The sequence below is a fragment of the Mus caroli genome, chromosome 2, assembly GCF_900094665.2.
Source record: "Mus caroli chromosome 2, CAROLI_EIJ_v1.1, whole genome shotgun sequence".
NCBI lineage: Eukaryota > Metazoa > Chordata > Mammalia > Rodentia > Muridae > Mus > Mus caroli.
The window spans coordinates 20,775,065-20,799,416 of NC_034571.1; the positions used below are offsets into that span (position 1 = coordinate 20,775,065).

The 24,352-nt window shown below is 42.8% G+C and overlaps 1 protein-coding gene across 9 annotated transcripts in view; it reads right to left on the minus strand.

The window, feature by feature from the left end:
* The window catches only part of Ehmt1 (euchromatic histone lysine methyltransferase 1), a 134,247-nt gene that overhangs the window by 97,992 nt on the left and 11,903 nt on the right, over positions 1–24,352 (minus strand). The window contains exon 1 of one of the 9 annotated variants that reach the window (XM_029469703.1): positions 920–2,292. The exons of the other annotated variants lie outside the window; for them this stretch is intronic. The gene's annotated coding sequence lies outside the window, so the exon portion shown is untranslated. Of the gene's footprint in view, positions 1–919; positions 2,293–24,352 lie in introns of those variants that run through there. 9 annotated transcript variants of the gene reach the window in all.

Below are 24,352 nucleotides of genomic sequence, written 5' to 3' on the forward strand. Positions count from 1 at the left end.
TTTATTATATGTAAGTACACTGTAGCTGTCTTCAGATGCACCAGAAGAGGGCATCAGATCTCATTATGGATGGTTGTGAGCCACAATGTGGTTGCTGGGATTTGAACTCAGGACCTTCGGAAGAGCGGTCAGTGCTCTTACCCACTGAGCCATCTCACCAGCACAGGTATATAGCTGTTCTAAGTCCAACTACAGGGGATCCAATGTCCTCTTCTGGATACCAAGAATAATACAAGAGTATACCTAACAGTACTCAGCCACATACATATATACATAATTAAAAAAAATAACAGGTTTGGTGTAGTGGCACACACTTTTTTTTTTTTAAAGATTTATTTATTTATTATACATAAGCACACTGTAGCTGTCTTCAGACACTCCAGAAGAGGGCGCCAGATCTCGTTACGGATGGTTGTGAGCCACCATGTGGTTGCTGGGATCTGAACTCTGGACCTTCGGAAGAGCAGTTGGGTGCTCTTACCCACTGAGCCATCTCACCAGCCCGGCACACACTTTTAATCCCAGCACTCAGAGGCCAGAGAACTCTGAGCTCAAGGCCACCCTGATCTATATATAGCAAGTTCCAGGCCAGCCAGAGTTACACAGTGAAACCCTCTCAAAATAATAATAATTATTATTTAATATTATTAAATAATTATTAAATAAGAAAATTCAATTAGACACTTAAGTCACTGTATTGGTCCATGTGGAGGGATATATTATAGTTCCAAGGCCTTGAACGCCAAAATTCTACACTCTTCCTGAAACTACAAAACAGTTTCAATTTGTAGAACGGAAAGGTTTGATGCCCATCAAACTTCTGATAACCTCTAGAGGAATATTTTCTCCAAAGACGTACAAGCTTTCTTAGAGCAATCGCAATGAACCTTCAGCTAGCTCACTGCTAATTCTACTTTACCTGATCTCCCAAGAATAGGGTTATGATCTTCTCTGCACCTGAAATCTATATTACACAAGCATCTATTAAAAAAAAAAAAAACAAACCACTTAGTCCTAACGTTCTTCCCCCTAGAAACAAGCATTCCCAAACACTCCTCTTGAAAGAGCTGGCTGCCTTCGTTATACCCACAGGAGAAACACAGGCCACAGCCACTTGAAGAAAGGAGCAGGACAACCCTTTCCCCTTCCGACCCAAGGCTAGCCCACAACTCTTCCAAGAAGGACCGATAGGTGACTTTCAGTGTAGTCTAAGTCTAGGACCAGGAATTTTTAGGTGTTTGCACAGACACTTAGCGAGGGGTCCTACACCTCACAGAATCTCACATTTCCTACTCCTACAGGGAAACCAATGAATGCTTACAGCCATGTTTGCCAAGACTTGGAGTGAAGGGCAATCAGAACCACTAAGTGGTTACCTAGTCCCAGGCACATGAAACACCTCAGAGGATGTATACTGGCCCTGTCCCACACCCGTCAAGCTCAATTTGGAGTTGTGAGAGCAGGCCAACTAAATGTGGTTTTCCGTCTTCAGGCCAGGCAACGGTGACAGCACACTGACAAAAGTAAAGGTATAGAACAAACCTGAGAGAAAACCATCTTCAGCACCTTTTCAAAAGCTTGCCACCCCCTTGTGATCGGTAATGTGGATTAGTATTGGACAGGCGGGACATGTTTATGAGGGATTTTCTAGGGTAGGTTAATTGAGGTGGTGTGACAGCTCTAATTGTCAACTAGACACAATCTAGAATCACCAGAGAAGAGAGCCTAAATGTGGAACTGTCCACAATGGGATAGTGTTGGAACACAGTTCAAAGAATGGAGTCATACGAAGGAATTCTGAGTGCTTGTGAGAAAGTGTCAAAGAAACAAAGACAAGAACCTTGTGACCTCAATTTCTTCAAAAACCACAGAACTGTTCTTGGAATGTGCTTTCATGCCTTTCCCAGTTGTAGCAGATAGGAGTGAGTTACTTTAAATTATTCATTATTATTATTTGTTTATATGCCTCTGTTGGGAAACCCTGCTACTTAAGATCAAAGTCTATCATGTCAGGATAGCACCTCTGAGCTCAGCACAAAAATGGAGGTCTCACTTTTCCAGTGCAGATTCCCCTTTTCTGACCTATCTGGGAAGCCCGACCCCCACACCCTCTACCTAAAGAAGGGCACAGAGTCCTTGGCAAACCTACAAGTTCAACTTTCTCTTTCCCTCTAAAAACCCATCCAGCAATTACCTAGATTCTTGGAATGCCTCTCCCTGCAAATAAGGCATTCATAGTACTTTAAACTCTAGCCACTCTCCGATATCATATATAGCTTTTGTTTACCATGAATAAGGCATAGGCACACAAGGTGTTTCACTAAATATTGTTGGAAAAAGCTCTAAAAGAGCTGTAACACTGAAATCCTTGGAGAACACCCCCGAATCTCCAACCCCACCCTGGTACTCACTTCCCAACCAGACTGGGATCCTGAAGATCCCACCCCAAAGCCCCACCCAATCTAGACTCCAATTCCAGGTTTCCTGCGCACCCTGAGGGGGAGAAAAGAACCTGGAACCACAGCTGGTGCCCAACAAAACAGATACATATGCCTCTATAAAAAAATATGGTTTTGCCACATTAACACCTCAGTACAAAATGTCTGATCCTCTGAATAAAGTAGGCTACTGCATTTAGTTTGCCTCCTTTTTAGGCTTCACTCTTCCAGGTCCCACCTCCAGTAGAGCAGTAAACAGGATGACCTGTGAAGAACCATCTTAGTTAATACATATGGGAAGACCTAACCCTATGTGGATGGCACTATTCTTTAGGTAGGAGTCCTAAACTGTTAAAGAGTAGAAAAACAAGCCAGGCAGTGGTGACACACGCCTTTAATCCCAGCACTTGGGAGGCAAAGGCAAGTAGAATTCTGAGTTCGAGGCCAGCCTGATCTACAGAGTTCCAGGACAGCCAGGGCTACTTATGCAGAGAAACCCTGTCTCGAAAAACCAAAAAAAAAAAAAAAAAAGGTGCTGGATAAATCTCCTATGAAAGGCAGAGAGGGAAGAACTGAAGAAAATATTTCTGCAAGTAACTGATACCCTTTGCACATTAGCCCAAGTATTTCTGTTTGTACTAGAGAACAGGAACAGGTCAGCTTTCACATATCTGCCTATGCCTAAGGATATTTCCAGAGGAGGAAAATATTAAGGGCGAGGAACTTCTTGCAATCTGTAAAAACTTGTTAATGGGGATTTTACAGCTGAGTGTGACCTCGGTGTTTTAGATTGAAGAGCAACTGAGGAGAGGCTTTTCCTGTGCCGAATGCATTAGCCAGCTGGACTTTCCTCAATACTAACAAGGCAAAGATCACCTTCCCTGCCAGAGAACAGAGACTCTGAGTTCTAGTCAAAAATAAGAAAAATGTCAATGTATTGGTTTAAATAAAAATGTCTTCCAAAGGCTCATAAGAAGTGGCACTATTAGGAGGTGTGGTCTTATTAGAGAAAGTGTGTCACTAGGGGTGGTCTTCAGGTTTCAGGTGCTCAAGCCAGGCCAAAGAACTCTCTTCCTGCTGCCCGCCAATCCAGATGTAGAGCTCTCAGCTATCTCTCCAGTACCAGACTGTCTGCATGCAGCCAGGCTTTCAACACCCCTGTGTTGATAATGGACTAAACTAAGAGTTGCTCTGACCGTAGTGTGTATTCACAGCAATAAAACCTCAACTAAGACAGAAAGATGCCACTGACTTCTGTCTCAGTATAGCTGGGCACTCGAGGGTTAGGGTTAGTACCTCAAGAACTGAGAGAACCAAGGAAATGCAAAATGTACACAGTTCTCAAAGACAAAAGAAACTTTAGCTCAGCAATCAGAGACTCAAAGCACTCCCCCGCCCCCTAAGTCTCTACACACCAGCTTTACCAGCTAATTATCAAGGAATGGGGGAGAACTCTTTCAGCATTTGAGGTTTTTATTTTCCCCTTTTGTCTTTTTGGTTTTTAATCCCTTGGCAGAAAAAAGAATCCATTCCTAAATTTGGAATATACAATTGATATCCAGAGTAGCCCAAGAAATTACATTTAAGAGATTTCAAAATCCAGAACAGATTCCCTTCTCATCTACTTAACCCTTCACTGGGCCTTTCTACTAAGAAACAAACTGAGGTCCCTCCACCCCTACTACTTCTAACAAGGGCTCCTTTAGCTGCTGCATCTTCCCAGAGAAAGCAGGACTAAGCAATGTCCCACTCGGGGTCTCCCCACAACAATCTCACCCAGACCCAGCACTGCTCCTCTGCCATCCCAGCTACCATGAAACTGCCCAGATACCATGTACGCGCAGCCTCCACAAAAGAGGCTGTAGATGCTCCAGTCAGCATGATCACAGATATAAATAAATAAGCCTACAGCTGAGTTCAGCCCAGTGCCCAAAACTTCTAAGCCCAGGACCTAGACTCTCATAAGCCCAAAGTGTCACGTGCATACTGATGCACTTTGCTTGGGGATTACTCTCATTTTAACCACTGAACTACATGGTAGGGTATTATGTGGCAATCTTCCTTCTACCCTTCTCCTATCTGCTACAGATCCCGCCCAGTGGGGAAAGGGAAGCCAGCTGTGCTGCCAGTAGAGGTCTGGAACACAGAACTCACCTGACAACCCAAACTCTATGTGCACTGGCCACCAGAACTAATGCCCTGGGCTGAACAGCTTTTCTATATCTACAGGAAATGTTAACTACACAGGAAGGATGAGCATAACAAGAATTCAAGCAATTGAACTGGCCATTATAACCAAATCTGAAAAGGATAAGTCACTGGGCAGGAAGAAAGAAAGCACCCCTTCCCATTATAAACAACCTTGAAGGTGAAGAAACAAAAACAAAATCTATATAGTTATGGTAGCACAGACCTGTAATTCCCACCACCAGAAAAGCTGAGACAGGAGAATCAGTAGTTTGAGACCAACCTGGGCTAAGAGTGAGACCCTGCCTCAAACAAAAATCTATGACTGGAATGAGTTCTGACAAGGCTGGTAGGCAAAGAATTTGATCTTTGATCTATTTAATCCAAACGACTTCAGCCAAGAGTTAGATGAAAATGTAGAGGCCAGAGGTAAACCTTGAGCAACACAACCCAATAAGTATCCACCTTGTTTTTGACACAGGGTCTCATTAATGTGTACAAGAGTGTGAACCCCATTTCCAGCATGCATGCACACACGCACGTACACACACTACACACGCACACATGCACACACACACAGGCATGCACAGTCTGCAGAGAGGTATGGTAGGTAGTATAGCATAGCATGGGCAAGCCCTGGGTTTGATTCTTATCACTATACATACAAAACAAGTGAAAGTGAAAGAAGGCTAGGCATTATGCGTATCCATATCTTGAAACCTATATAACTCAGTTCTACTCTGAGATCTACTTATTTACTCCTGTGTTTTAGCCAAACTTCATAATGAAAACCTATTATAGAGAGGGGAGAATGCCATGTGCCTCATAAATGCATCTGTTTTATGAAAATTAGTACAGACACAGTCCCACTCTACAGGACCCTGCTGAGCTACTGGCCAAGTCAGTGGCATGAGAGAACACAGTGTGGAAGAGACTACTCTAAATATCACAAAGATGCAAAAATGTTATGAGTCTGCTGGGAACATTAACAACCAAAGGAATTCTGAGACCTATCAAGAAATTACTGGTCACTTTACATTTTGCTAGCTGTAAAAACAAAATTGTGATTTGACTTTTTAACTCATTTAGAGTGTGTGTGTGTGTGTGTGTGTGTGTGTGCATGCACACGTGCCACAGCATGCATGCAAAGGTCAGAAGACAATTTGGGGGAGTCAGTTCTCTTCTTCCAACATGCGGGACTGAATTCAGAACTCAGGTAGTCAGGCTTGACAATGGGTACCTTTACCCACTGAACTACTTCACCAGTCTGACTATTCTTAAGGTTTGTTGTTGGGTTTTTGTTGTTCTTGTTTTTTCTTGTTTTTTCTATTTTTTTTTGGGGGGGGGGAGTTCGAGACAAGGTTTCTCTGTATAGCCTTGGCTGTCCTGGAACTCACTCTGTAGACCAGGCTGGCCTCGAACTCAGAAATCCTCCTGCCTCTGCCTCCCGAGTGCTGGGATTAAAGGCGTGCGCCACCACTGCCCGACCAGGTTTGTATTTTTAACACTATATGCTGTCTTAGTCACTGTTCTATTGCTGTGAAGGAGCTCCATGAGCAAGGCAACTCTTATAAAGGAAATCACTTAACTGAGGGCTTGCTTTCAGTTTCCTAAGCTTAGCCCATTATCATCATGGTAGGGAGCATGGTGGTATGCAGACAGGGACTGGAGTAGCAGCTGAGAGCTACACTCTGATCCATAGGCAGAGAGAGAGACACTACACTGGACCTGGCCTAGACTTTTAAAACTTCAAAGCCCAGCCCAAGGGACACATTTCCTCTAACAAGGTCATGCTGTTTAAACAATGCTACATCCTAATGACGAAGCATTCAACTCTATGAGCTTATGGGGGCCATTCTTACCTAAGGGACCACATTTTCACTTTAAGGTGAAAATCTCATGATATCTCTGATATTAGACCCCTGAGTAACAACAGCAACAAAAGAGAAAAGGTCCAAAAGGAAAGAGTAAGTGTAGTATAATAAATACTGCAATCGCCACACAAATTTTCAGTTGTCCGTTTCCTACATTATTCAAACCAAATATCATAAACTTTTAATGAAAAACTAGAACTAGGGGCTGGAGATCTGGCTCAGCACTGACTGCTCTTCCAGAGGTCCTGAGTTCAATCCCCAGCAACCACATGGTGGCTCATAACCATCTGTAATAGGATCCAATACCCTCTTCTGGTGTGTCTGAAGATAGCAATGGTATACTCATACATAAAATAACTAAGTAAATAAGTCTTTAAGAAAACAAAAACAACTGGAACTAAAACACAAGATATGTAAGTGCCTTACTTCTTTGCACCAACAAAGAAAATGATAAGCACCAGGTCAGCATGGCTCAGCACTACAAAGTTGCCACCAATGTGACAGATCAAAACCTAAGCTTACAGACAGGCTGTCACCTCAGTCAAATGGAGCAACTAGATAAAATCCAGCACAGAGGGTTATGATGAGGCAACATGACATGCTGCCCATGATCGACAAGCATTCAACAGACATCTGGCACTATTATAAATCAATCTATACAAAATTCAAAGTGGCACATGCCTTTAATCCCAGCACTCAAGCAGAGGATATCTGTGAGTTCGAGGCCAGCCTGGTCTACAAAGAGAAGTCCAGGATAGCCAGGGCTACAGAAAGAAACCCTATCTCAAACCCTGACTCTCTGCCAAAAAAAAAAAAAAAAAAATTAGAATTTTTTAACATCTGCCATGTGCTAAAACAGAAACCCATCTTACCATCTTATTATTCCCCCAAACCAAATTGTTCAAAACCAAGTCCAGCCTCTGGAATCTGGCCTCACTTAGCACTACAGCCCTCATCATGTATCTGCCAAATGAAAACAATACCTTGACTCTTTGCCAAGACCTGTTCTCTTGATGTAACTTCTTCACTCTTTTCCTTTTTTTATTTTTCCCCTCCGTATCTTGAGAGGGGTTCTCACTCTATTGCTCAGATTGACCTCTTGGGCTCAAGTGATTCACCTACTTCAGCTTCACAAATGCTGAAAGACAGGTGCATTCCAGCATGCCTACCTACTATATCTCCCTCTCTAAAAACAAAAACCCTTGCAATCCCTGTGTTTGCAAGCTACTGATGGAAGACTAGACAGATAGCTCAGCAGAGACCTGAGTTCAATTCCTAGCATTCACATGGAGGGTCACAACTGTCTCAAACTCCAATCCCAATCAGTAATTCTGGCACCAACTACTGGCCTCTGCAGATACCAGGCACACACAAAGCACACAACATACACATGCAATAAAAATGTAAGTTTTTGTTTCCTACAGTATATAAACAGTATGAAGCCCAGGCAAGCAGGCAGAGAGGCATAACTCAGTCAATTCCAATACCAAGGACAATCTTCTCTGGATGCTGCACCCAGAACCCTCACATCCTGACTTTTCTTGTGCCTTTTCCCATGTCCATGCACATTACTTCCCTCGAGCTTTCTCCCCCTTAAAAGCACCTTTGCCCACCCTGCCTTTTCTTCTGCATCCAATCTACTCCCCATCAGCCAACTACAGTATCAGTTCTGCTTCTCATAACCCTGAACCAGTCTGGGCTGGTACAGCCATATAGTTTATAAAAGGCCTTGGCAGCCATGGGCATAGGGTACTGGGTCTTGGCTACTTGATCAAAACATGTTTGAGGTCTGGTGAGATGGCTCAGTGGGTAAGAGCACCCGACTGCTCTTCCAAAGGTCCAGAGTTCAAATCCCAGCAACCACATGGTGGCTCACAACCATCTGTAACGAGATCTGGCGTCCTCTTCTGGTGTGTTTGAAGACAGCTACAGTGTACTTACATATAATAAATAAATAAATCTTTAAAAAAAAAAAAAACATGTTTGAAGTTCAATCACTGCTTTCTAACCGGCACAGACTCATCGCTCACTCCCATCGAGGCACACAGTCTTCTCTGGTTCCTCCCAATGACCCTCACCTAGTGATTCACACACAAGACACTGTTACCTCTCATCCTGCCTGGCGAGAACAACTTTTAAAGCTTCTGAATTCAATAAGAATGGAAATAAAACAATGAGAACCAAGAAGCACGATGCTATATGTTCAACGAGAACAGGGTAGCCATGGCCAAGAGCAAGTCAGTCCCCATCACCACAATATGACACCTGTAGAGGACAGCTATAATCACAAAGCTGGACAACAGCAAGTGATGATGTGGGGAAACTACACCCTTGTTCACTGTTAGCAAGGACAGAAATTGGAGCCATCGATGCACAAAATAGTATGGCAGCTCCTTAAAACAACAAAAGCAGACCTGGGTCCTTCTTAGTGTGCTCTATCAGAGCACACTATAGCACTGCCTGGCCTTTGTGCTCAACAGCCTGCTAGTACTTGGGGCAGGTAGCACAATGGGGAAAATGTACAAATTGGAGGAAAACTGTGGAAAAAATAAGATGGAAAATGTTGACTTAGCATTCCTATAGCTGGCCGAACACAGTAAGAGAAAGAGAGTATAAGTGAGATCTCTGTTAAAGAACCCTGCGTAGGGGGGCTGGTGAGATGGCTCAGTGGGTAAGAGCACCCGACTGCTCTTCCGAAGGTCCAGAGTTCAAATCCCAGCAACCACATGGTGGCTCACAACCATCTGTAACGAGATCTGGCGTCCTCTTCTGGTGTGTTTGAAGACAGCTACAGTGTACTTACATATAATAAATAAATAAATCTTTAAAAAAAAAAAAAAAAAAAAGAACCCTGCCTAGGACCTAAACTTGGAATCCATGAAAAATTACAATGAGGCGTGGAATGCTGACTCTGGGCAGAAAGGGATGAGAGAATATAAAACCACAGACACACATACAAGAAAGCTGGGATCAGGTAAAGGGAGGCTTACACTGCTGAGGGAATCTCAGCATGTTTATGGAGTACAGGGCAGGAGGTAGGGGTGAGCTACTCCCAGTAGTTAGCCTCTCTAGATCAGCAGTCTCCGCTGTAGATATCCCGCAGGAGGAAGTCGCAGTTGCTAGTTTCTGCACACACTGCCACTTACTCACAGTCAGACTCCCAAGAAAAGCTTTGCAATCCCTGTTGACCTTACCTGGGAAAGGCTTCACAATCCATGTGGGGATATGGTACTAGAACACAGCATGGCTGTGCCTATGTCAACAGTACACAGTCACACAAGACTTCACTGCTTTCAGGCTTCCTCTGCTTCCTACAGGAAGTATTGCATAGTGAGGAAGAAGAGATCAAGATGAAAGGAACAAATGATATACCCCTCAGGTCTGACTTTTAATAGAGAAGGGAGAAAAACATCCATGAATCAACATATAGATGATGGGGGATCTTAGTAACAGTCTGGTGCATGAGACCATGGTAGTCAAATATGTTTCTGAGTTTCTGAGCTATCTGAGTTGGGAAGGACTTTGAGCAATAAACGGAATACTTTATCTTAGTCGCTTGTTCTATTGCTGTAAAAAGACACCAGGACTCTTATAAAAGAAAACATTTAATTGGGGGCTTGCTTACAGTTTCAATCCATTATCATCATGGCAGGGAGCAAGGAGGTAGACAAGCAGACATGGTGCTGGAGAAGTAGCTAAGACTTCTACCACCCTGATCCACAGACAGCAGGATGAGAGAACAATACTGGACTTAGCTTGAGTTTTAGAAATCACAAAGCCTACCCCCAGTAACACACTTCTTCCAACAAGGTCACACCTCCTAATCCTTTATGAATGGCTTTAAGGCTTGCTGCACAGAAGGGAACCCACATCTGATACAGTAAGCCAGGACAAAACCCAGTGGCTCAAATAGTAACAGGCCACAGAAGAGAGGCCACTAATATTGTTTTGTTAAATCGATATGATAATCCCATCAAACTGCCTTTTAAATGTCTGAGCTTACACCTACTAAACACTGTTTCTGTCAACCTCAATTTGTCATGGAAGGAAATTTCTATGTTTGCAGATGTACTGAAAAGACTCATTTTCATTTTCATTTCACCACGCACCTGAAGAGAAGTGTCTGTTGCTGCAATGAACAAAAATAATCAAACATCTATGTTACTGGCTCCAAGAATCAGGGATCATGGAAAAGGCAGCACAAAGATTCTTAACACAATGTGCTCCAAATTGAAACATCCCTTCCTAGAGGAAGGCTAGCTGACTCAGGAAGTAAACAACTCACAAGTCTCAGAAGTCCATTGAAAAGAAGATTTAAAGTCCTCTCTCCACAATGTTACAAAAGCCAAAAGGATTGGAGGAAACTTCAACGCAGGAAACTTCTCTGACTTGTCAAGCTGCCTCCAAGCCATGCAGAGAGCTCCAAGGATGCAGCTTGTGTTGCCTCTAAATAATCCGCACTCCCCTAAGTAACTGTTCACCAGATTCCTATAAGTATCTCCAACTAAGTTATTGGCTCGCCCGGCGGTGGTGGTGCACACCTTTAATCCTAGCGCTTGGGAAGCAGAGGCAGGCGAATTTCTGAGTTCGAGGCCAGCCTGGTCTACAAAGTGAGTTCCAGGACAGCCAGGGCTACACAGAGAAACCCTGTCTCGAGAAAAAAAACAAAAAACAAAAAAAGAATAAAATAATAAATCCAGGATAAAGATACAGTTCAATGACATGCCGAAGAGTTTCACATCAGTAACATAACCGCTTCCTGTAATGCTGAGTCCTGACTAAGGCTCAGGTGAAAGAAACTTTCCAGACAAAATAAACCAGTCAGTCCTCTCACAACATCTGGTAAAATGTATACAACTGCTTGAGAAGAGACTGAAAACAGGAAATCAGGAAACAGTAAGCCTATAGAAGTAACAGAAAATAAAGACAAGGAGCTGATCATGCAAGGAAATCACAAAATACTAACTTAATGAACAATCCTGAAAGGGGGGAGATGGCTGTTCTTAAGGTTTATTTCCTTTTATTTTATGTGTCTGAATGTTTTGCCTGCATGTATGGCACTCACTTGTATCACATGAATGAATATCTGGTACCCATGAAGGCCAGAAAAGAATATTGAACCTACTGGAGCCTAAGTTACAGATAGTTTTAAGTTGCCATTTGAGTGAAAGCTATTAACTGCCAAGCCATCTCTCCAGTTCAATAATAAAAGAAATTTAAGGGAAAGTAGTTTGATATTTTGTTCTATCAGTAATAATTTAAGTTCCTATGAATCATAATTATGTATCATGCATAATATGCAATACAAACATTGAATTTTAGCAAAATCCTGGTGCCTAAGGCTAACTGATTTTCAGGCTTCCAGTCTGATCCCTCTGTGCTGATGTGTTCATTATGTTAGGACAAAACCTGAGAATGTACACACTACTGATGCAAAGGCACACACTCACAGATGCGCTATGAGGCGATTCTCTAGGGAGTCTTCAAACAATTACTACCTGTCAACTCAGCCCTGCTGATGCATACTTGAAAGCTCTAATACCAAAAAGGCCAGAGGATTGTAAATGCAAGGCCAGACTGGAAAATGTAATGAGACCCTATTTCTAAATTTAAAAAAAAAAAAAGTCAGGCTGAAGCCATGCCTCTAAGCAGGTCCTCGAACACCTTCTACTTTTGATTCTGAGAAGGGATCTCAAGCTTCCCTGGAAGTAAAAACAATACAGTGGCCCCACTTTGGAACACTCATACAGTGCTTCTGTAAAACTGAAGGGTCTCAGGGTCTACAGCCACCATGGCTCAGTATATAAAGCATTTCTCACATAAGCATGGGGACCAAAGTTATGATTCCCAGGATCCACATAAATGCCAGGCAGGTGTGCTGGCCTAACTGTATTGCCAGTACTTGAGAGGTGGATATGGGTGATTTTTGGAGGAAGTTAGCCAGAGTAGCTGAATTGGTAACCTCTGGCTTCAAGTCAGATACAGATACACACACACACACACAGAGTAGCAAGCAATTGGAAAAAACATTAGCCAGGCAGTGGTAGTGCATGACTTCAATCACAGTACTCAGGAGAGAAGAGGCAGGCAGATCTCGAGTTTGAATCCAGCCTAGTCTATATAGAGTTCCAGGACAGCCAGGGATAAACCCTGCCTTAAAATCCCCTCAAGAGAGAGATTTCAAACTTCAACCCCTTTGGCATCCACACAAATGCACATGAATGTGTTCTACCACCACCCAGATACACCCAGATAAATACACATATCACAATGAAAAAAATAGTAATTTTAAAATACTGAAATGGCTAAGTAGCTAAGAGTGCTTGTTGATCAAGACCTAATAAGTTCAAATCCTAGCACCCACATGGTAGATTACCACGCTCTATAACTCCAGTTCCAGAAAATTCTATGCTCTCTCTTCAAGGCTCTGAGGGTACTCCACACATGTGAACAGACATACATGCAGACAAAACACCCATACATATAAAATAAAATAAAATTTTGAAAAACAAAAAAAATTACTAAGTCACACACAATGCGATCGCCACTAGTACTACCCTTCTAATAAACACATGTAATTTATCTCCAAACAAATAATAATCTAATACAGTGTTTCAATGACACAAACAGCAAAAAAAAAAAAAAATCATAATATCTTGTAGGATCCTGGACAATTATGTTCATCAGTCACAACTGGAGAGGAAAACCTCTAAAAATTATTCTAAAAGTTCTCATGAAACAGGAGGGATTAGAAATAGTTACAAGTAAAAATCAAAATTAAAATGTAATACAGGACCGGGCAGTGGTGGCTCATGCCTGTGATCCCAGCACTTGGGAGGCAGAGACAGGTGGATTTCTGAGTCAGTTCCATGCCAGCCTGGTCTACAGAGTGAGTTCCAGGACAGCCAGGACTGCACAGAGAAACCCTGTCTCGAAAAACAAACAAACAAACAAACAAACAAATACAATACAATACAATACAGGAACAAGCCATTCAGGTACACCTATAGTCTCAGTGTAAGACTTTAGTTAAAGAAGGATTTTGAGTTTGAGACCAAACTGAGCTACACAGTAAATACCATCTCCAAACAATAAAAAATGAAAGTATTACTTTCAGCAGGAGTCAAGAATCTAACATAAGTGACACCACAGTGTAAGGTCCTTTCGTGCACAGGCTCTTTTTTGTTAGTATGGAAGATACAAACCCCCTCTAGGTCTATACTGTAAGAAACTTAAACTAACGGCTCCACACAAAACAAATGTCCTCAGTCCAACGCCCCTGGAAGAACCGCAACAGTCCAGGTACTGAACCTGGAAGCAGGCCCATCGCCCATGACACCCCAGCTCTAAAGACACTTTCCTCATGAGAACCTATGCTCAGAGATCCACCTAAGTCTTGCCAAGTTTCCTGAACCACAGAAATTATGGGGGGAAAAAAGTGCATTGTTCTAAGAAAGAAATAAGTAAATAAAAACAAACAGGGCTTGCAATTACATCACATGTGTAAAGCAGCCATGGATTCAACTTCCAGCACTAAAAAACAGTAAGTGGGGGAAGGATCCTGTTTTAGTCAGGGTTTGTGTTCCTGCACAAAACATCATGACCAAGAAGTAAACTGGAGCTGGACAGTGGTGGTGCACTTGGGAGGCAGAGGCAGGTGAATTTCTGAGTTCGAGGCCAGCCTGGTCTACAGAGTGAATTACAGGACAGCCAGGGCTACACAGGAAAACCTTGTCTCAGAAAAAAAAAAAAAAAGTTGGAGAGGAAAGGGTTTATTCAGCTTACACATCCACACTGCTGTACATCATCAAAGGAAGTCAGGACAGGAACCCACACAGGGCAGGGACTTGAGAGGCAGGAGCTGATGCAGAGGCCATGGAGTTAGTTACCAGCTTGCTCAGCTTGCTTTTTTATAGACCCAGGACCACCAGCCCAGGTTTGGCACAAGCCACAATGGGCTGGGCCCTCCCCGCTTGATCACTAATTGAGAAAATGCCTTACAGCTGGATCTCATTGAGGCATTTCCTCAAGGGAGGCTCCTTTCTCTGTGATAACTCCAGCTTGTGTCAAGTTGACATACACCACCAGCCAGTAGAGGCTGGGCGCTTTATAAAAACAGCGGGGAAAATACTTCACAACCTGAAATGAGAAGTCCTGACTGTAAGCACAGCACTAACAGTAGGAATCATAAAACGATCATGGCTGGGAGTTAGCTCAGTCATGCAAGCACGATCCCCCAAACCCACATAAACTATGTGCTACCATGCCACATGCTGTTTTAATTCCAGCATTGTGAAGGCACATGTAGTTCTCTGGGGATTGCTAGAAAGCTGGCCTAGCAAAACTGGTGATTCCCCAGACCAATCTGAGAACCTGTCTCAAAACAAAGGATGACAGCTTTTAAAATTGTCCTCTGGTCATATAAGCACACTCCTACACTATGCACACACACACACACACACACACACGCATACACATACGTACATATGAAATTGTGACATTAAGAATCGTCCAGTTTTTTAATTTCATATATGAGTGCTTTACCTGAATCTATGTTTATATACCATGTGTGTCCAATACTCACAGAGGCCCCAAAAAAGCATCAAATAATCTGAAACTAGAGTTACAGATGGCTGTGAGATGCCTGCCATGTGGGTGAGAGGACACAAACCCAGGCTCTTAACCTCTGAGCCATCTCTCCAATCCCTACCATAATCATTTTTTAAAATGCAGTGGCAGGTGAGATGGCTCAGCAGTTAAGAACACTGACTGCTCTTCCAGAGGACCTGACTTCAATTCCCAGCAACCACATGGTGACTCACAACCACCTGTAATAGGGTCGATGTCCTCTTCTGGTGTGTACTCAGATACATAAAATAAATAAATATTAAAAGGGGGTGGGGGGCTGGCGAGATGGCTCGGCGGCGGCTAAGAGCACTGACTGCTCTTCCAAAGGTCCAGGGTTTGGATCCCAGCAACCCACATGGTAGCTCGCAACCACCCATAAAAAGATCTGATGCCCTCTTCTGGAGCATCTGAAGACAGCTACAGTGTACTTATGTATAATAATAAATCTTAAAAAAAAAAAAAAAAAAAGGTGTGCTCCACCATGCCCTACTAAGGATTTACTGATGTAATTCACTTGATTTTATTTTTTTAAATCTATGGGTGTCTGTGTACCACATGCACATTATGCAAAACAAAAGCATAGTATCTTCTTACTTTCTTCAGCATTTAAGTATCAAACTAGTGTATTTACATCACATCACATTATATTACATTACATTACACTATACTATACTAAAACATCTCGGAATAGGACATAATTTAGAGACTAGGTTTCACTCTATAGCTCAGACTAGACTCCAACTCACAATACTTCTGGTTGGAGAAGGATATGTGCGCGAACACACACACAGAGACACACTTAAATTTCAGAGAAGCAGTTGCACAGTCTATGCTATTAGTTATAAGACATGAGACTGAATCCTGATGTGGCTCTTCTTCCCCATACAGTAGGAAATAGCAGCTGCACTGCTCCTGCTGTGGATAAAACATGACTGAGGCTGAGATGCCCAGAAGGAAAATCAGAGTAAAGTCTGCTGGAGAAATCTAAAGACAGTTGACTTCCTCTATGTCTTCTGGTGTGGAATGCCTTCTTGATGAATGTGACCCACCAGAGGATACAAGAATGCTAAAAATGATTAACAAACCAAGAAAGATACTGTAATTCCCAAAAATAGCACATAAAAAATTAGATGTAAGAAAACTGCAACATTTGCACTGCCCCTGGTGTGACGAATAAGGCATGCAACTTAAGCGAGGCTGGCCACCACGCCCGTGTAAGGGACAACTTACAATAAAATAAAAATATCCTTTGTGTCGGTCTCCAAATAAGCAGAAAGAGTGAGGAGTGGATGAAACGGGGGTTCTAGCTTCCCATTTCTTATAGCTAGGTTGGTAGTAAGGAAGAGAAAATGCAAATTAGATCTATGCTAAACATTCCCTCTTGAAATCCTAAACAATAATAAAGAGAGAAGAAAACAAAGTAGAAATGACAATGAAGAAACTCAAGATGGGCGTGATGGCATGTCTTTAATCCCAGAATTTAAGAGGCAGAGGCAAGCGGATCTCTGTAAATGCAAGACCAACCTGGTCTTCAGAGTTCTAGGACAGCCAAAGCTACATAGAGAGACCTATCCAAAAAAAAGGAGAAGAAGAAGTCAGTGTGAGATTGGTGGTTCACTAAGTCATATAGAATTCTGATCACTGAAAAGTTAAGAACGTTAGTTCAGCAGGGATATCACTACTGATGTGGGGCTTTTGTGGCTATACTGAGCCTCATAGTAGGACAAGACCTTCACCAATAGAGAAGGTTCTAGTGAAGGACCTGCTGCAGTCATTGAACATCCCATATAAAAACCTGTAAGGAGCTCCTAGTGCTGGGAGGCAGCCAGTGTAGCCAACTGGTGATCTCGATCTAGGTTCAACTAGAGCCTCTGCCTCAAAAAAACTTTGATTAGGTGGAGAGTGATAGAGGAAGATAGCAATGTTGACCTCTTAACCGCTGCATGGTACGAGCTCGGGTAAAGGTACATTCCTACAAGAGTTTGACACATACAACCTTTAATAGCACTCGCAGCTATTGAGCATCAACATTTGGTTCCCAAAACCCATGTCAGCGGTTCACAACTGCCTGGAACTCAGGCTGTAGAGGATTCTACATTTTCTACATTTTCTGGCCTCCTCTGGCATTGCACAGGCAACAGACAGATAGACAGACACATACATACATACACACACACACACACAGAGGTAGACAGAGAGATATATACTTTTTTTTTTAATCTTATCTATTGTAAAGGATTTGTGAAAGAGAGTGAGTTAGTGAGCAAGGGAAGTCTTTTGACAGGAAGACAACTGCTGTATTAAGAGCATCTAGCAAGTTTTAAGGTACAAACAACAGTTCACCAAAGAGGTAGAAGAGATGCAAGTAACCTCCATTGTTGTGGAGGAAAGAAATTTTGTGAACTGGCTCAGTCAACTGCTTCTTGCAGGATAGCCACTGGTTGTCCGCAGGTGAGGACCAATCAGGGTGACTTATGGCTCTGTACCCTACTTCAGATTTACTGGTCTTCTACTAATTGAAGAATATTTGTGGCTGGGTGGATAATGGGGCCAGGTATGCCCTGGTTCCTAGCAGGACTTATGAGCATCAAAGGCAATGGGCAACAGTGGACAGATACGGAGATAAATGATAAATGTGAAAAAGACTGAGCTGAGCTTGTCTTGGTAAATATTCTCCCCCAAAGTATGCCATGTGCGTCTCTCCTTCTGGAAAGTTGCCAGGTCCCAGTGATCCCTTCCAACAGCCAGATGCAGCCAATGGAGAGGCTGTGGCAGGCATGAAAAGCGTGTGAGACCCTCAGAGCAAGAACGAGCACAAGCAGAGAAGCACACGCATGACCCTAATTTCACTTCAGCCCTGGCAAGGCAGAGAAACACTAGCTCACTCTCTTTTTCTTTTCTTTTTTAGACTATCCCATTATCTGCTGAATTCCAAGACCAATTGAAACTTGCTTGGAATGGATAGCAAAAGAGCCTTCACAGATGGTTCCCCACTTTGTTTTTAAAAAGTTTCACTAACACTAACCACTGAATGTATTACAGACTTAGGAGTGCATCTGAAATACACACAAAAGCATCTAAAGGAGTGAGGATGGGCAATCAGTCCATATGGGGATCAGAAGCCAGGTGACTGTTAAACTGTACACTTTATGGATAGGTAAGGCATAGAAGATAGCTGATAAAGAGACTTAGAAAATCTTACAAAAGCTTGTCCCTCTAAGTGTTAAAACTGATTAAAAACTTGAAAACACCCCTACAAGCCATAAGGCTACTGAATAAAAATCCAAGTGCTAGGAATAGATTGCATCCCTGAATTATTAGCCAGAGGCCTCAAAGGCTCCACATATCAAACAGGTTATTGCCAATGAGTCAGTCAGTAACATACCAAAACTAGATGATAAGACCCTATTGGGGCCTAAGACAGCACAGGGACATGAATAAATATTAGGACTGTTGACTGGCTTTTGTAGTCATAAAAGGAACTGTGCAGGCTATTCAGCTATGTGTTAGTGCCATCAGCATACCAAGCGTTATATTCCCAATGATATAATAAAGGCACAACTACTGTGGGTACAATCAACTATTTTCCAGTTGAATTTAAGACCTACTCCAATGGAACCAATGTTTGGAACTGTAAGATAACACAAAACCTGTGGATGCCAGGCAGTGGTGGCGCACACCTTTAATCCCAGCACTTGGGAGGCAGAGGCAGGTGGATTTCTGAGTTCGAGGCCAGCCTGGTCTACAAAGTGAGTNAGGCCAGCCTGGTCTACAAAGTGAGTTCCAGGACAGCCAGGGCTACACAGAGAAACCCTGTCTCAGAAAACCAAAAAAAAAAAAAAAAAAAAAAAAAGAAAGAAAGCTTGTTTTTGCAGTAGGGAGCATTACACTGTGGAAAATTCATAATTTTTCACATAATTTTACACAATTTAAAAATTTTAAGTGGTCAAACCTCTCAAGAATAAGTAAGAAAGCTGGAGCACAGTGAATCATGCCCAGCCCTGAAATGAGGAAGATAAGCATTTATCCGTTTCACCCTCTCTGTAGCTGAGCAAATATCAAGGAAGAGAAAACAGAACGTTAAGAACTAGAAGGGCCTGAGCTTATAGAACATTTTCTTCTTGACATGACCTGGCCATTATTGTCTGGAAATCAGATCACCCATGAGGCCTTCACAAGAAAGACCCAGTCAAATGAACATTTCCTTGTGAAGGGGTGGAGTGTCATCAGATCCCCACTCCAGATTACAGCCTCTCCCTCCTGCTTCCTACAGCTACATGCAGTCCTGAAGCTGCAGTTTTTTTTAAAAATGCTGGCTCCTTGCTGGGCGTGGTGGCACATACCTTTAATCCCAGCACTCGGGAGGCAGAGGCAGGGGGATTTCTGAATTCCAGGCCAGCCTGGTCTACAAAGTAAGTTCCAGGACAGGGCTACACAGAGAAACCCTGTCTCGAAAAAACAAAAACAAAAACAAAAAAATGCTGGGCAGGGTGTGGTGGTATAGGCCTTTTTTAAAATCCCAGATCTCTGTGAGTTAAAAGAGGCCAGAATGAGTTCCAGGACAGCCAGGACTCTATACAGAAAAACCCTGGGGGTGGGGGGGAGGGGGGCATGAAGGGGGAGTTTGGGCGTGGCAGTATATATGAATATGGAATTCAGTCCCTGCTTTTCTAGGAAAGCACCAACTTGAATCAACCTAGAAAAAGGCCACCATCTTGTGGTTAAAAAAAGTCAGCGCAAGCTGTACCAAAAAAAAAAAAAGAAAGAAAGAAAAAAGGAAAAAAGACCACAAAAATGTCTGTTTACTCCTTAACCAAAACGTTAAGAAATTCTTTGACCGTCCTAAAGTTCTTCCTCTTGCGCACACCAGAAGGGTTTTAATCATTCCAGAATGCTGTTCTGTATTAGCACTGATGTGACACAAAAACACAGAGCTCTGCATCAAGTTCATCCACATTCTAACACTGATTTTAAAAAAGATGTCGCTTCCACAAGGAAGGAAGGAAAGGAAGGAAAAGAAAAAGAAAGAAAAACAAACAAAAAGCTGTCAGCTCCTTTAAAAATAACATTGGATCTCCTAAAACTGGAGTAGGAAATGTTGTTAGCCACCATGGAGGTTCTAAGACCAGCATGATTCCTAATAGCCAATAATGTGGAATCCACCAATAGATGCAGCTGACTCAACAATGGATTATTGCTCGACCATACAAGACGACACTGATACACACTACAGTAGCAAAACCGAATCTTAAAAACAGAGAGCTGAGCACAATATGCCACTCACAGAAGACTATAGTTATATAATACCATTTACATGAAATGAGGAAGAAACTCCTAATGGAGTGAAGCTTATTTGAGGGATGAAGAAATATTCTATGGCTTCCAGACTAGAAATCCTTGTGTGTAGTAAGTAACATTGTGTGTAGTAAATGCAAATAATGGGTGAATAGTGATCGGATAAATAGGAGCAGTGTCCAGGAAAAGAGGGGAGTGGGAGTGAGGAAGAGCCAAGAAGGAGAAGGAAACTCCTCCTCTAGAATCCCGCTGCAAAGCCCAGGCTTCTAGACAACAGCATCTGCTGTTATCGCCAACAGAAGTCCCTTCTTTCTCTGGTCTTCCTTTACATAGCTATTTGTCTCCTAGATAATTCTGCTTCATCAAGGCAAAAAGATATGTACTACAAAAGTCTATAACACCACCCTCTTCTGACTTCCTTAGGTATGCAAATGAGATCATCTACAGATACACATGCAAGCAAAACACTCATACGCATAAAAAAAAAGGGAAAAAAATCAATCTTTTTTTTTTTTTTTAAGTAATCTTGGGAGACAGAGGCAGGCAAATTTTTGAGTTCGAGGCCAGCCTGGTCTACAAAGTGAGTTCCAGGACAGCCGGGGCTGCCCAGAGAAACCCTGTCTCGAAAAAACAAAAACAAAAAAATGCTGGGCAGGGTGTGGTGGTATAGGCCAGCCTGGGCTATCTCAAAAGATCCAGGAAAGCCAAGGCTACATGTAAAGGGGAGGGGGAAGGAGCAGAGGAAGGGAGAGGGGAAGGAGAGAGAAGTAAAAGGAAAACATGTGCCTATGCTACATAGCCTATCTATCCTACTTCCCCATGAACCCAGCCAAGACCTCCAAGCTACACCTTCGTGCCTGCCAAGACATCCTTTTCACTCCACCCTACAGATCTCCCTTGGAGACAGGGAGAACAGAACCAACCAGATGCATGGGGTACAGCTTCAGTATGCTCAGGGAAATGGTTTCCCCAAGAAACATGTTCTTGACTCAGAAAAAAGTACAATGCTTAATTCCTTACTGCTTATATAATTAACATAAATTTTATACATTAAATTTTATATCACAGATTTTTTTTTTTAAAAAGATCCTGGCGGGGCTGGTGAGATGGCTCAGTGGGTAAGAGCACCCGACTGCTCTTCCGAAGGTCCAGAGTTCAAATCCCAGCAACCACATGGTGGCTCACAACCATCTGTAATGAGATCTGACTCCCTCTACATATAATAAATAAATAAATCTTTAAAAAAATAAATAAAAAAAAAATAAAAATAAAAAGATCCTGGCGCTAGGTGGTGGTGGCACACACCTTTAGTCCCAGCATTTCAAAGGCAGAGGCAGGTGGATTTCTGAGTTCGAGGCCAGCCTGGTCTACAAAGTGAGTTCCAGGACAGCTGGGGCTATACAGAGAAACCCTGTCTCGGGAAAAAAAAAAAGATCCTGGCACCAGCACATTTGCATGTCCAATTGGATTGTTTTTTCTCAGGACCACCACTCAGACAGACATTTTTGAGTACACTGCATCCTCATCTCATCACCACTGCTTGGGACGCTAGAGTGAGGCTTACCAATGCCTCCCCCATTTCTTTTCAAGGGCAGGCACAAAGAAATCATCCCTATTGTTCCTGCATTCTCATTACTGAGCTGTGAGCTGCATTTCCTCAGATCTGAGAATGGTTATTACCCACTTACCCTCCCCCACCCTTTTGTTCCAAGAACATGCTCAGAAACAGATTATCAACCAATCTGTCTAATCTGCCATTTGCAATAAATCATTAAATAATGAAAACACAGTTCCTGTTGGATCTCTCTCCAAAACAGTGTCCCTGAACTGGCTCATCAGGAAGAGTCTGCCTTAGTCACTACCACCAAGATTATCCTTGGGATTGGGAAGGAGAAGAAAACAAGAGTCACAGTTAGCAACGGGATTTGAGTACAAACTATAGCTTTTCAAAGAAGGGGATAAGTACTGGTTCATCATTAGCATAGGTGAAAAGGCCATAGCCAGTTGGTGGTGGCACAAACCTTTATTTAATACCTGCACTCTGGAGGCAGAGGGAGGTAGATCTGTGAGTTTGAGGCAAACCTGATCTACAGAGAGAGTTCCAGGACAGCCAGGACAGAGAAAACAAAATGAAGAGGAGGGAGAGGAAGAGAGGGGGAAGAGGAGGGAGAGGGGGAAAGAAGGGGAAGAGGAGGAAGAAGGAGGAGGAGGAAGAAGGAGGAGGAGGAAGAGCAAATAAAAAGCTATGAGCTTCTTGCTGTCACAGAAAACGTAAGCATTTAAGTGTAAATTAATTTCAAGTGTTCTTCAAAGTTAGGGGAACCTCTCACTCTTTTAGGAAAATGCATACATCAAGTGACCAGACATCGAAATTGGGCTATTTGGGTAGAGAAAGAGCAAGAGGGGCAAAAAGGTAACCCTCACAATTACAACAAACATCCCTGCTTTACTGGCTCTAGTTACAGCCAAGAATCTCTGGGTCAAGGAGGACTAAACAAGAAAGGTTGGTTCCATGCACCAACTATCAACCTCTATCAACCTCTTTTTTGTCTAAGTACAGCTGTTTTCTGTGGCTAAATGCAGAGAAATTACAACTCTGCAATTCCACTATGCATGCCTTCCTGCAAAGCTTCATTCTCACTGGGCATGCCCAAACTCTGTCCTCTGTCTTAATTCTTTGAAATGAAATGAAAGATACCCAAGAAGCTACTCTGGGGCATCTTAGGTCTCCCCAGGCTAACCACGACTTACAGATTCTTAGTCTCATCAAAAAGTCTATTTCCCCCAAAACTGGAGAAAGATCTCAACATAGAATCCGCCAATGAGTTAAGCTCAGCCCACAAAACAATCACATCCCAGGGACTCAGGACAGCTGACTAAAAATCAGACCAGGATCTGAGGACAAATCTAATAAAAGAAAAGGTAACTCCCACCCGACCCAGGAACTTGCCTTCATGCACCAGGCTCCAAGTCAGAGGCCAAGGAGCCGCAGATGTAAGAGCAGCCCGGAATGGTCTGGTTCCCCCTCCGGACACAGCTCCAGGATACTGCAAGTAGTTTAGACAGACAGCAGCCACCCTATGCTCAAGCATCTTCCACATCAACCCAGTCCTAGCCACAGAGGGAGAGAGACCCTGTCACAGGGATTAACAAAACTCTTTTTTTTCAAGACAGGGTTTCCCTGGCTGTCCTGGAACTCACTCTGTAGACCAGGCTAGTCTTGAACTCAGAAATCCGCCTGCCTCTGCCTCCCAAGTGCTGGGATCAAAGGTGTGAGCCACCACCGCCCAGCTACAAAATAAAAAATAACTCTTAATACAACTATCTGAAGCTGCTTTGTTTTAAAGTAAGAAATTTTTTTTTGTTTTTTTTGTTTTTCGAGACAGGGTTTCTCTGTGTAGCCCTGGCTGTCCTGGCACTCACTTTGTAGACTAGGCTGGCCTCGAACTCAGAAATACGCCTGCCTCTGCCTCCCGAGTGCTGGGATTAAAGGCGTGCGCCATATTTTTAAAACAGTACAATCAAGTTTTATACAACCTAAAAAACTTTTCTATGTAAATACAACCAATCCTGTAACCCACACACATGCACTTAGTGACTATCATCGCAGAGCAGCTCCATGACTCATCTAATAGAAGACTGCCATCTGTCCCTATCACAGCTTAATCCAACCCAGTGACCTGAGCCAGGATGAAAGGGTTAAGACAGCAGATTATTTTTTATTATTTATTTATTTATTTATTTATTATGTGTAAGCACACTGTAGCTGTCTTCAAGGGTTAAGACAGCAGATTATTTTTTATTATTTATTTATTTACTATATGTAAGCACACTGTAGCTGTCTTCAGACACCCCAGAAGAGGGCGTCAGATTTCATTACAGATGGTTGTGAGCCACCATGTGGTTGCTGGCATCTGAACTCAGGACCTT